The 13,232-nt window shown below is 42.8% G+C and overlaps 1 protein-coding gene across 2 annotated transcripts in view; it reads left to right on the forward strand.

Annotated features, from left to right (window-relative positions):
* The window catches only part of LOC115576283 (carbonic anhydrase-related protein 10-like), a 290,975-nt gene that overhangs the window by 9,713 nt on the left and 268,030 nt on the right, over window positions 1-13,232 (forward strand). The gene's annotated exons all lie outside the window — the stretch shown is intronic.

Raw genomic sequence — 13,232 nt, forward strand, 5'->3', positions numbered from 1 at the left:
CACACTCACAGCACGTCGTCCGACAACAGTTCACAGTCCGTTAGTGATAAAACACAACACTGAGTGACGACACACACGGTCCACTGTTAGCTGCTCGACGCCATTAACTCTCCGCTCCTTCTTCCTTGTCACTCACGCTCCGGTCAACCCGGAAGTGTAAAAACTCTTACAGGTCATGAACTCTCACACGTAATAACAATTACTTTAACTTCTTTTACACATTCAGAACCCATGAAATTATATTTTAATGTCACACATTTTAAACAGTAATTTATACATTTCAATATCTTATTTATCTCAAAATATGTCATGCAAATTTTAACTTCTTAACAACTGCCGTTTTATCTTTAACTTGTTCTCAGGAGAGAGGAAAAAAAATAAATAACCTTTTTTTACATAACATTGGCCATTGCTAATGACATACACAGTAATTAATCTAGCATACTTTAATTAAATAAATCAATTCAAGCTAAAGTTGAAGAGTCTATAATTAGGCTATACTGAGCCTCATCTATTTATACCAGAGATTTATACCTGAAGTAAGTTAATACCTTTTAGAAAAAGGTCACCTGGGGTAAAACTCCCCCTGCTACCCTGATTTGCATTTGTATAGCTCACAGCATTTTCATTTACATGTTAAAGCCTCCCCTAGCATCAGGACGAGTGGGGTCATGGGGGGACAACTGCCAAGCAAGGCCAACGTCAATTTACGTCAATTTACGTCAGTTTTCGGTGTTGCCTGCAAATTGCTGTGAATTGTCGCAAACCTGAAATTCCACGACAATTTACAGTGCCGCATACTGACGAAAATCCCACTTTTCATGCAGTGCGGACTACTTGCGGAGCAAAGATTTTAGAGCGTGGATTGCTATGAAATAAGTGAATCAGAGGCAGAAAGGCCACTTTCCTTGACAACGGTCAGATATGAAAATAATTGACCACCGAACATTGGGAAGGCCCATTCAAGTGAATGGAGCATTTTACAGCATTAAGAAGAGCCGTGTAATAAACAGTGTTATACTCAGAGTTTTGTCAGTGCTGTTCTGTCCCATCCATTCCTGTCACTTTTACTGCTACACCCTTGGGTAAGTTTCTCCCCTGCTAATTATCAGAGAGCTTCTACCCAAAGAAAGGAAAGGACTAACTCCTCTTTTATCATTTTTGATGTGGATTAATCTGTTAATTATTTTAATGATTAATTCATTGTAGTGATGTTCGATACCGCCAATTCCTTTCTGATCAGATACTGAGTAAAATTCAGGCTGGTATCGGCAATACCGATCCGATACTTTGCAAATACACCTAATGTGTCTAAAGAAAGTAGTGCATTTCAAATCATAGCTTCATAAAGAATACAGGACATCACAGTATTTATTTATTTTAAAATCAGAGGGCTAAACAAATGATGGGGCTACTCTGCATTGAATGCTTAATCTTATTTAGATTCAATTATGTATGTAGTCTCTGCAAATAGCCTACAATAAGGGGATACAAACACTTGCTGTTTTATAATACTGGGTGACTCAAATTTAAATTGCCAGTAAAATATGTGATTAGATAAATGCCACAATAATTGCTGTAGTGCAATAGTTTGTCAATACCTTCATTTTAAAATATTCATTTAACAGTTAAAGCAAATTAGACTGATTGTAAATAATAAGATATATTTTATAGATAAAATGTTATTTTTTATCCATCTTTTCTAGTATATATTTTTCACCATGGCTGTTATATCGCAATTGCTCTGTATAATTTACTGACACCTAGTCTATGTAATCCACTTTAAATGATCAGTTCTTTAGAAAACCTTACCTGAATAAATCTAGGCTTTTTTGTCTATGTGAGATTATCTCAGTGATACACATATTATTACTCCAAGCTGAACTCATGCAGCTATTTGTTGAAGCATTATGTATTTATTTCGTTACTTATTTCTAGTATTTCTTCTTGACTTTTCAGGAACTTCAAGAGCATGTCAAAGTGGTTGTGTGATGTGACATTGTTTCTGGGTTCAACCATGAACATCAACCAGTCTCCTTTAATAAAGTCAGGCAACTTACTTTCAATGGATTTAATTACCAGTGGGTGATTTATGGCTCCAGAGTTTCCTAACTCTGTGAGATCTGCTAGGGCCTTCTCCACTGACTGTATGAGGTCAATGACCTTTCTTGGCTGGTTCCCCTTCACATGTGGCATCTTCTCCAGCTCTTCAAGGATTTCCACAGTGATGGTTGACTTGTTGCCATATCTGTTCTCCAGGACTCTGAACATGTCATGGGCAGTGGCAGTGGTGTAGGTTGAAAGCCTGAGGTCCTTTGAGATTTTGTCATCCACACTCTCCAAAAGTTGAATTTTCTTAACTTCAGTTGATCCAGATGGCTCTCCCAGTCTTTCCTCCATCTGTGATATTCTCTCTTGCTTCCATTGAAGATAGGTAGAGTAACCACTCTACCTATCTTCAATGGAAGCAAGAGAGAATAGGCTTGATTCTCACTATTGGTGTGGATGTTGCCGGTTTGGGTAGTAGTTTCACTCCTGTGCCTTGCTCATTGATCGTCCGTGCAGTGGCAAATTCAGCTTTCCTTAATTCAAGCCTGTAGTAGGATGCTCTTAGGTCCTTGACTCTTCCACCTAATTCATCCTTTAATTCCACAGGGATCCATCTCTCCCATGTTGACATTGCTGAGATGGCCTCTTTTATTCTCTTGTCCAAGAGAATGAGGTGCACTTCATAGCCCTCTAAATTGGCACTTTCCACAGGTACATCAGCCGCTTTGTCATTGGCTTTTTCTGCTTCCAGGATTGCCACAGGAAGTTCACTTCTTCCATACGTTTACCACAGGTTTGTTTGAACAATGTCTCTTATTTCTTCCAACTTTGTTTTGCCTTCTTTTACAGATCTATCGATGTCGGCCTCTTGCTGTTCATCAAGACCTGCTTCCTTATCCTCAGTCTTATGTCAGCCTCCAGTCCAATCCTGTAGTCATCATTGGCATCGAGCATCTTTCTGAAGCAGTCTGAAAGCTTAGTGAATTCCTCCTTTAACTCCACTTGAAGCATGCTGCTTGCTCCTCTTGAAATGAAGTTGGCTTGTCTGGTGAAGCTGCTTTTTGCAATGGTCCTCTCCTTTTTGAGCTGCTGGACCGACTTCTCCAGGATATCTTCTGCCATCCTGACTTCCTCTGCGTCAACAGCTTATTTCTGGATCTGAAACCATTTATCCTCAGGGCCAGGCTGCTCCGAATGGTTTACAGCTGTCATCATGATGTTGATGCAAGTCACTGCAAACGCAGGGCAGAAGATTGGGACTTTAATTGATCTTGCTTCAGATACAGACTACATTACCCATAAGGCTGCTGAAAGACTGAGGTAAAGAAATGAGAAGATAACTTTAGTTGTGCATGGAGTTGGTGGAATGACCATGAAGGTGAACACACAAAGGTATCTCCTCAAAGTCAGAGTCAAGACTCCTAAAGGGACAGAGAGAGCTCATGAAATGGTCTGCTATGGCTTGGATGAAATCGCCAGAGTGCATCAAGTAATTGAACCTGAAAAGTTGAAAAAATTCTTCCCAGAAGTCAAACTTAAAGAATTGGAAAGGCCAGAAGAGGTTGAACTTCTCAAAAGCCACCGAGAGGGAAGACTGGCTCCCCAGAGGGTAAAAATCATCGGAGACCTCGTCTTGTTGGAGAGTCCATTAGGGAAGACAGTGGGTGGAGCACATCTCGACTTGTTTGAAGATGTGGAGGTTGCAGCATATGAGTCCAAAACACACTTTGCTCGCTCCATGAGGACAGCAGCTGTCAAATATCAAGAAATCACAACTCCAACAACTGACACAGCCCAGCTACAGCAGGAGGATGTTGCTCAGACCAAATTTACAGCTGCCAGTAACTGTGAGTTCCTTGAGTGGTGGCACTGGGACAGCATCAGAGCTGCATGTGAGCCAAGATGTGGAGGATGCCAATGTGGAAACTGTCCACCAGGAGGAAAAGAAATGACCCTGGCAGAGGAGAGGGAGCTTGAGATCATTAAAGGAGGCCTCACCTACAAGAAGGGGGATGCTCACACAGCAGCTCCACATTGGGATGCAAAGTATCCTTGGATGGTAGATCCTGCCTCTCTCCCAAACAACAAAGGTGCAGTCCAGGCTTGTTTCTTAAGGATGGGACAGCCCAGATGAGGAGATAAGTGAATATGCAATTATCAGTGTCAACATTGGGGACAGACCTGCTGGTTGCATTGCTCAGTTGGCTATGAGGGAAACAGCACGCCTGTCGAACTTTATTCACTTGGAGGATGAGCGCAGAGTCATTGAAGAGGACAGTTATGTGGATGATCTCTTAACCTCCCAAAACGACCTAAATAGACTTGACAAAATCACAGCAAATGTTGAAGAGATCTTGAAAGCAGGAGGTTTCTTCCTCAAACCATGGGTACGGTCAGGGCAAAGTGGGAGGCAAGGAATGGAGACAAATTGTCTAACAGAGAAACAAGGTAAAACCTTAATTCTTCCAAATCAAATGAGGGACGAAGACAACAAAGCCTTGGGCATCGGCTACCAAGTGGATGAAGACAAGCTCTACATGTTGACCTCAGTTAACTTTTCCAAAAGAAAGAAGATGAGAGTTGGAAAAGATCTTCTCAAGGAGGAGGTGAGAACTGAGACACCTAATCCACTGACAAGGAGGGATCTCTTAAGCCAAGTAGCTAGACTGTACAACCCAATTGGCTTAGTTACACCTGCCAAACAGAAGGGAGCAATTCTTGTTAGAAAAGCATTCCAAGAGGGAGAGGGTGGGAAACTAACCCAAGAAACCTGGGACCAACCTCTCTCAGAAAGCCTCAGAAGAAGCCATACAGCTTTGTATGTGCAGCTTGGACAGGTGAAATTCCACAGGAGCCTCACACCAGCTGGCTGGGAAGGAAACCTTGGGGCATTAAATTTTCTGATGGAAGTGACAAGACCTATGGAGCTGTGTACGTAAGATGGAAGACAAGTCAAGGCATTGAAGTTCGATTTTGTGAATCAAAAGCCAAGCTGACACCCCTGGATCAGAAGGGAGAAGCTGTAAAAGCTGAGCTCTGTGGTGCTGTCTTCGCAGCCAGGATCAGGAAGTATGTGGAAAAGCATGTTCGAATGAAGATTGAGAGATGGTTCCATCTACTTGACAGTCAAATGGCCTTGGGAGCCATACAAAGAGTCAGTTATGGGTACAAAACCTTCTTTGCAAATAGAGTGGGTGAAATCCAGAAGGCTGGACTAGTGCAAGACTGGTGGTGGATCCGTGGAGATCTGAACATAGCTGACATCATAACAAGAGGGGGCGCTCCTGAAGATTTGAAGGAGAATTCCACATGGCAAAATGGACCAGAGTTCCTGAAGTGGCCAGTGGAGGAGTGGCCTATAAAATTAGCTGGAGAGGTTGCAGCTCATGCCAGGGAAAGAGTAAACAAGCTCCAGAGGAAGGCATTCTCAGGTGCATTGACAAGAGCTCAAGCAAGGAGGAGTCAGCAGAAAGTAGACCCACAAGCCACCCAGGAAATTCCAAAGAGTGAGACTCAAGAGGAAAAACCTGTGGTAAACCCAACTCTTCTTCTAAGAAGGAAGCCCACTGGCTGGGTTAAAGATCTTGTGGAAGTAAGAAGATTCAGTAGCCTGTCCAAACTGGTGAGAGTGATTGCCTGGGTTTGTCTAGCTGCCAAGCAGTGGTTGAAGAGGAAGTGCCGGGCCCCTAAACAGTCAAAGTGGGAGGTAACATCACCAAAGCAAACTGTGCTGACTGTCAAAGAACATGAAGATGCGCTCAAAGACCTCTTTCTCGCAGCTCAAGAAGGTACAGCTTTTTCAGACACAACTCTAAGCAGACTGGCAGTATACAAAGATGTGAACTCTGGACTGCTAGTTTGTGGAGGCAGAATTCAGACGTTCAACGAAGATAAGACAGCAGTGCCAGTTTTACCATTTGAAGCATGGGTATCTACATTGCTGGCACAAGAATCCCACAAAGCAAACCACGAGGGAGTGGCAGGAACCCTTCTCCGGATGAGGAAGAAAGCCTGGATAATAAAAGGCTGTAGAATTGCCAAGAAAATGGTTGACAGCTGTGTGGTCTGCAGGAAAAACAAGGCAAAACAGTGTCAACAAATCATGGCTGACCTGCCTCTAGAGCGAACAGGCCCAGCTGCACCTTCTGAATTCACCACCATGGATCTGTTCGGCCCTTATGAAGTTAAAGATGAGGTCAAGAAGAGAGCTAGACTCAGAGTATGGGGGATAGTCTTCTGCTGCATGGCTTCTCGAGCCATACACACTGAAGTGGTGTTGGGAATTGTTATTGATTACTGATTATTAATTAATATGTTATTATTAATTAATCAACATTATTATAGTTAATTAATAAAACCTAGGTAAATATGAGTCATTAATGAACACGGGGCACCACCCTGAAATCAGGGATCAACAATCAATATGATTTACCTGGAGTCTCAAAGTCTGGAAATTAATCAAATTGTCAATATTATGAAAATATCAGTAATTAGATAAGAGGGAAGGTGTGAACCTGAGCACTGACCATCTCAACCAGCAGTTATTACAATATGGGATTGTGCAAAATAATCACAGATGCTGCTCAATTAAAAACAGTGTTTATTGAAGCTTTTCTCCACAGGACAAACCACCTACTTTGACAAACAACAGCGTCCTTCAACAACTAGCAATATCAAGCATAAACAAGCCAAACATGTAATTGGGTGGAGGCGTGTATGTATATGTGTGTGTGTGTGTGTGTCAGGAAGTCCCCAACAAAGACTACAAAGATGGCTGAACGTGGTTTAGGAAGTCACGTTCGCTGGACTACAAATTAGTGGGCGTGCCTTAGGAAGTCTCGTCGGAGAGACTACAGGGAAGTCCGGGCGTGACTTTGTGTCGCGCAAGGACGCGGATTCCGAGGTGATGAATTCCGATTCAATGATTCATATACCTGGAATTCAAAATGGCGGCAGTGACGGTATCGACCAAAGGTGATCACTTACATGTGCGCGCGAGGTTTGAACAAAGCAGCGGTTGCGCCGTCTTTGATCTCGTGTGCAGTTTGGTCACACGAGGAGTGAATTTACAGGGATAATACCCCCAGTAGCTGTGTTACCGAGAAAGGTCCGTCTCTAAAGTCAATAAAAGGGAAATGCTGAACACACGTCTTATGTTTTAACTGGGTTACTATATGTTAAAGTGGATCGCCCATAAGAGTACGTGTATGTTGGTGTGTGTGTGTGCGTGTTAGTAAAAGAGAGGAAAAGCTAAGCTAGGTTTAGCCGACAACAAAGAAACAAACACAATGCGCATGTGGTGCACAGCGGTCATCTCTCCCTCGAACAATGGCCAAAAAGCAAATCCAGGTTTGTTTATCGTCCGCTGATCGAGCCAGAATACGACGTATTGTGGTCACACACGGCGGCAAGACTGTACAGGCTGGGTTAGCCTGAATGAGCTCCTAGCGAGCGTAGCAAACACAGTCAACACACAGTACAGGTAACCGTAAATCAGACTTGGCGGTCCTTTCACAACGAAATCAAGCACAACAAAGAAAACACGCTATATACTATCTGTTTCTGCCCAAACAAAAGCCTCTTACTTGGATGCCGCTTGTTGCGGTAGCGTGGGTGCCCGTCCAACTCGATCGGGAGGCGAGCACGGGGTCAGCGTTAGCGTCCTAGACTGCTGACGGCAGGCTGATCACAGCGATATGTCGACTCGATGGAGGGGCGTTTTTGTTCCTTCTGAATATTCTTTTCTTCCTCCTGCAGGCAATGAGGAAACGGCTGGGTGCCGCGTTCCTGGATCCAAACGATACTGAATGTCCGAACAAAAATGAAAGTGAAGCCAAAACAGTCGTATCTAGTTCCAGGAGGGAACTGAACTTTAGCTCAAAAACAAAAAGGGGGGAAAAACGTTTCTCAAGTTGTATCCTTAAGACAGCGGCTGCGTGAGAATAACGTCTCTTCACAATGTAGGCTGTCGGGAAAGTATGCCGAATTGGAGGGGTCCATGACTTTTATCGTGGGATTGACGTCATGGTGATCCTGGCAGAACTTTCTGGCTCACAGCCAATAGGGACCGGGTGACGTCTTGGGGCAGGTCAGCTGGTGACGTGGTTTTCACACCTTGTAGGCCCTTTTGCTTTGTTCTTTGTTCTTTAGTCCCTCGTGGCAGGGGAATTAGTAGTTTAGGCTTCTGGCTTCAACTACAGGCCTTTTCCTTTGTTGAGACATGTGCTTATGGAGGCATGAGGCCCAACAGGGGTGAGTGACATGTCATCTGAAGGATTCCTGCTAGCCTATCAAAGATTCACTTCACTGAGAGGACACCCCAGGAAACTCTGGTCAGACCCTGGCACTAACTTTGTGGGAGCCAGACCTGCTCTGGAGAAGCTTCACAAATTCCTTGACCGACTAAACAGGTCTGAACTTAAAGACACAGCTGCCAAGCATGGTACAGAATGGTCGTGGAAGATCCATCTTGCTGTCAAAGTAGTGAAGCGGGCGTTGAGTAACCTTGGTGGAGATGGCGTTTTCACATGGGGAGAATTCCAAACTTTTCTCTTCATGGCAGCCAACCTTGCAAATGAGAGACCCATCAATGCAAGAACTCAAAGCAGAGAAGACTGTGTAGAGTATATTACCCCAAATTCTCTGCTTTTAGGACGTGCCAATCCCAAGGGAGACCCTGGAGATTTCCAGTTTGACGGCTACCCTTACAAAAGACTTAAACATATTCAAGCAGAGTTAAGCACTTTCTGGAAGAAGTGGAGCCAATTGGCTGGACCAAATCTGTTCATAAGAAACAAATGGCACACCAAAGAGCGAAATGTTGCTGTTGGAGATGTGGTCTGGTTGGCTGACCAAAACGCCCTGAGAGGACAGTACAAGCTGGCTAGAGTGGTCAGTGTCAATGCTGACAGCAAAGGTATCGTAAGAGATGTGCTTGTGAAGACTTTTCCCAGCTATCCTGTTGACATCAAAAAGGCAAAAGGCAAAGAAGGGCCCACAAGAGGAAACAGTGAAAGAACCAAGAGGCTTCAAACCAAAATCCCAGCCACAATTCTTCATAGAAATGTCAGACGCCTTGTCATTCTACTTCCCACTGAAGAACAAGCAAGAAAGGGGCTTGTGTGACCTCTCTGGGTTTGAAAAAACCAGGAGCTCAAGTGGGAGGTGGTGAATCTCAGAATGGGTCTCAAAGAACTACACTTCCAAGAGTTCACCAGAAGTAGCAAACTGGCTACCTGTCACCTGATCAGTCATTGTCACTGATTTGGAGCACCTGTGAAGACACTGAGGGACTCAGTCATTCAGACAAACAAACTTCAGAGAGAAGACCTCCAAGTTCACTCATAGGTTCAGTCCAAAGACTCAACAATATCTATTCATTTGAACACTCCAACAGCAACAGTGCTTAGTGCTGCTTAAAGCTCCACATTTCCTTCCTCTGTACCTGGATAGTTCCTGTCTGCAGCACCTGACACTGTGCTCTCCTCTTCTGTCCGCCTCATCATAAATGCTTCGCATTCTGTGTTGTGGTTTAACCTGAGGTGTTTCACAAGGTTTGCTGTGTTGTCATAACTCCTTACCGTTTTTCCACAAACATCACAAACCGCGTCTTGGCTGTTTGTGGAGCTGAAATAGCTCCACACATGACTCCGTTTATGCTCTGACATTGTGTCTACAGACTGACTGACTGAGCAGCGTGCCGCTGCGCTTGTGCATTACGCACTTTCCCAGGCGGAAGAAAAAGTAGTTCCCACCAACCACGTATCATTTAGACAAGATCTCAATAGTTTAGTTACTTTCCACTGTGTTCCTGTTAATGATATACGTATATTACCTCAAATGACTGAAGTATCAAAAGTATTGATATTTTGATTTGAGAATCGATTTTAGAGCATAAAGATCTGGTATCAGAGGTATCGATATTTCAGTATCGATTCGCACATCACTAATTAATTGTTTTGGTCCATACATTGTCAGAAAATGGTAAAAAATATTGTCCAAGATGATGAATCAAATGCCTTGGTTCGTCCACAAACCAAAGGTACTCAGCTTACTTTCACAGAGGAGCAAAGAAACCAGAAAATAAAATCACATTTAAAGCACCATGATGGGACTGATGATGACAATTTCTACATCAGGTAGCTTTAAGGAGCTACAATGGAAGAAGTTAGATTTTTTTCATCCATCAATCTAACTAGTGCAGTGCCCGTAAGAAAAATGTATTCCTATAGAAAAGTGGGAGGTTAAGTAGCTTTTTTATGGATGGCCAAATGAGGCTGTGTTTGAAGTTGGGACGTCAAGGATATTTAGGTTTGTTGTGAAATCCGATATTCCAGGGTATAATTGGCCGTTTTTAACTACTTTTGATTTTGCCATTATATTTCACCTTAAAAACTATTTACTTGGTGTCATTATTTTCAGCACAACCTCTCATGTGTGACTGTACAGTTATTTTTTTATTTTGACATACTGTATGAACACAATGGACCTAAAATCACAAAAAAAACCCCATAAAATCTGAGTAGAAAAAGTTTGATTTTTTTACTGTGAAAACCACAAATATGTTTAACAAACCATTTTTTATTACTTATAATGCAAATATAAATTGTTGTTTGCTAAATTTGTGCATACATTTTAAAAATGTACAAAGTTATATGTAACTGTTTACATTTAAATGCAGGCAATGCTCAGGTCTGCCTGAGCTCCTTCCAGCTGAATGAAGAGCTGCACTGCCTGCTCCACATTCAGCAGTTTCCTCATTGTTTTGACTCATTAAACAAGAAAACGACTCCACTACACACTAAACACACTACACCAAACACTACGTAACACACTAACTATATACTCCAAACATGCTAAATGTCACAAATCTCTCAACTCTCAGTATTGCTGTCTCTACACCGACCGTCGTTGCCTGACAATCATCCGCCTCCGTCCCTCCCACAACTTCCCGTTTCTCAACAACCAAACTTGCTGCTTGGACACTTTCTTGACAAAAGCCAGTTTTTACCGTTTCTTCCTGCACCAGACACAAAGCAAACGTGATGGCAATGTTTGCGAAAAAGCGTGGCGGACATTATTTACCCTAAGTCCGGTTTTGGACGTGCCGGTGGGTCCGGTCCGTCGCCTCAGGAGGTGAGCCGTGTGGTAGGGCTAGCAGCTAGCAGCTAGCAGCTAGCTACACATGAACATCTACCGATTCCACTTTGTTGTCCGCGCGTCTCCGGATCTCCTCAGACCCGAACAGACTCAGTCCGGACTCGTTTAGTCTAATTAATCCACAACAGTCAGTTTAGATGCACAGAACAGATTGGGACCGAACCGCTGGCAAAATCCCGGTCCAGCTCGCGCCGCTGCAGGTATAAATCCACTTTCTTAAGGTGGGGGGTGGCAGTGGGCTCTGCAGTGATTGGCTCTGTTGCGCACGTAGCTACGGTGGGCAGTGATTGGCTCTGGTGCTCACGTGACTGTGGTGGCTCTGGTGGACAATGCTAGCGGAATTCGTAAAGCATTTTTTCAAATAATTTATTAACGGTATCATTGCAGTCCAAACAAATGCGACTTTGCACACCCTTGAACCACGCAGCAGCCATGTTGAAACTCTCAGGTCAGTCTGATCCTGATCCGCAGAGATATTTGAGGCACACACACACACACACACACACACACACACACACACACACACACACACACAGACAGACAGACAGAGATTCCTTGCTTTTATAGAGAGATAATAATCCGATACCATTTTTTTCAAACCGAGTACGAGTACAGGTATATTCATTTGTGTACTTGCTGATACCGAGTACTGATACCAACATTTCTACCACAAAAATAACAATGAGGTTACAGATTTACTGAATTGGAAGACATAATTTATTTTCTTCTCTCCCTGTAACAACAAATGATAATACATTAAATAAAAATAAAAATAAATATAAATATTCGTTTCCTCAACAGTCAACAAAAAGCCTCCACATTGGCACTGTCTTCACATTTGACAAAATGAAACTTGACAAAATATCAATGAAATTTGACAAATTAAACAATGAAATGTATTACACAGTTAACACAGTCAACTTAATATCTCATTTAATTTGAACAGTCTCCACATTTGAATCAGTGTGATATTTATTGAAGTAGTCTAGTAGTTGTATCAACATCTGCATGTAGTCAAATCAGATAGAGTAAGAACATTTTGACAATACATACATTTTGTCACTTAAAGGGATATTCCGGTGTAAATTTAATCCATGGTCTAACACACCGTGAAACTGTGTTAGACTCCCTCTCGAGAGATCAAGTTAGCAGACCACTAATTTACGGAGTTTTATCAACTTCAGAAACGACCGCACGACAGCAATACATTGCAGTAAATGGGTCCAAATATAAACCGCCACCAAAAAGCCACAAATAATGCTCAGAACAGCACCAAACTTCAGCAACAGTACAAATAGGGTCTCAGCACATAGTCTAACCTCCGCTAGCTTAGCTGGATTTCTGCTGAAAAGCTGACTAAATTAACCACTCTTCTGCAGCAGCTTCCTGTTGAAGGGAAGTCCCGACGACTCGATTACCGAGTGCAGTAGAGTTCCTTGGCTCATGGATGAAAATGTATGATTATGACTCCATGGAAAAGCAATCAAAGTTCATATGTGTCTTGCCTGCCAGTTTATAACAGTTATTATCGAGAGCGGACAGGGAAAAGAACCGAATTGAGCAGTTCTAAGAGCACTCGGTAATCGTCGCATCGGGACTTCCCCGACCCGGAAGCTGATGGAGGAGAGTTGAACTATGTTTTTAGCATCCCAATAGCTTCCCTAGCTAAGCTAGCGGAGGTTAGATGCCACAGACTATGTGCTGAGACCCTATTTGTACTGTTGCTGAAGTTTGGTGCTGTTCTGAGCATTATTTGTGGCTTTTTGGTGGCGGTTTATATTTGGATCCATTTACTGCAGTGTATTGTTGTCTTGCGGTTGTTTCTGAGGTTGATAAAACTCTGTAAATTAGCGGTCTGCTAACTTGATTTCTCGAGAGGGAGTGTAACACAGTTTCACAGTGATTTAGACCATGGATTAAACTTACACCAGAATATCCATTTAACATTTAAATAACAGATATATAATACTGTTGATATATTATTTTCTTCTCTCTTTAAGGAAAAGAAGGCTGCATTAAAAAAT

Source organism: Sparus aurata, chromosome 23 (assembly GCF_900880675.1).
Source record: "Sparus aurata chromosome 23, fSpaAur1.1, whole genome shotgun sequence".
NCBI classification, from domain to species: Eukaryota; Metazoa; Chordata; class Actinopteri; order Spariformes; family Sparidae; genus Sparus; species Sparus aurata.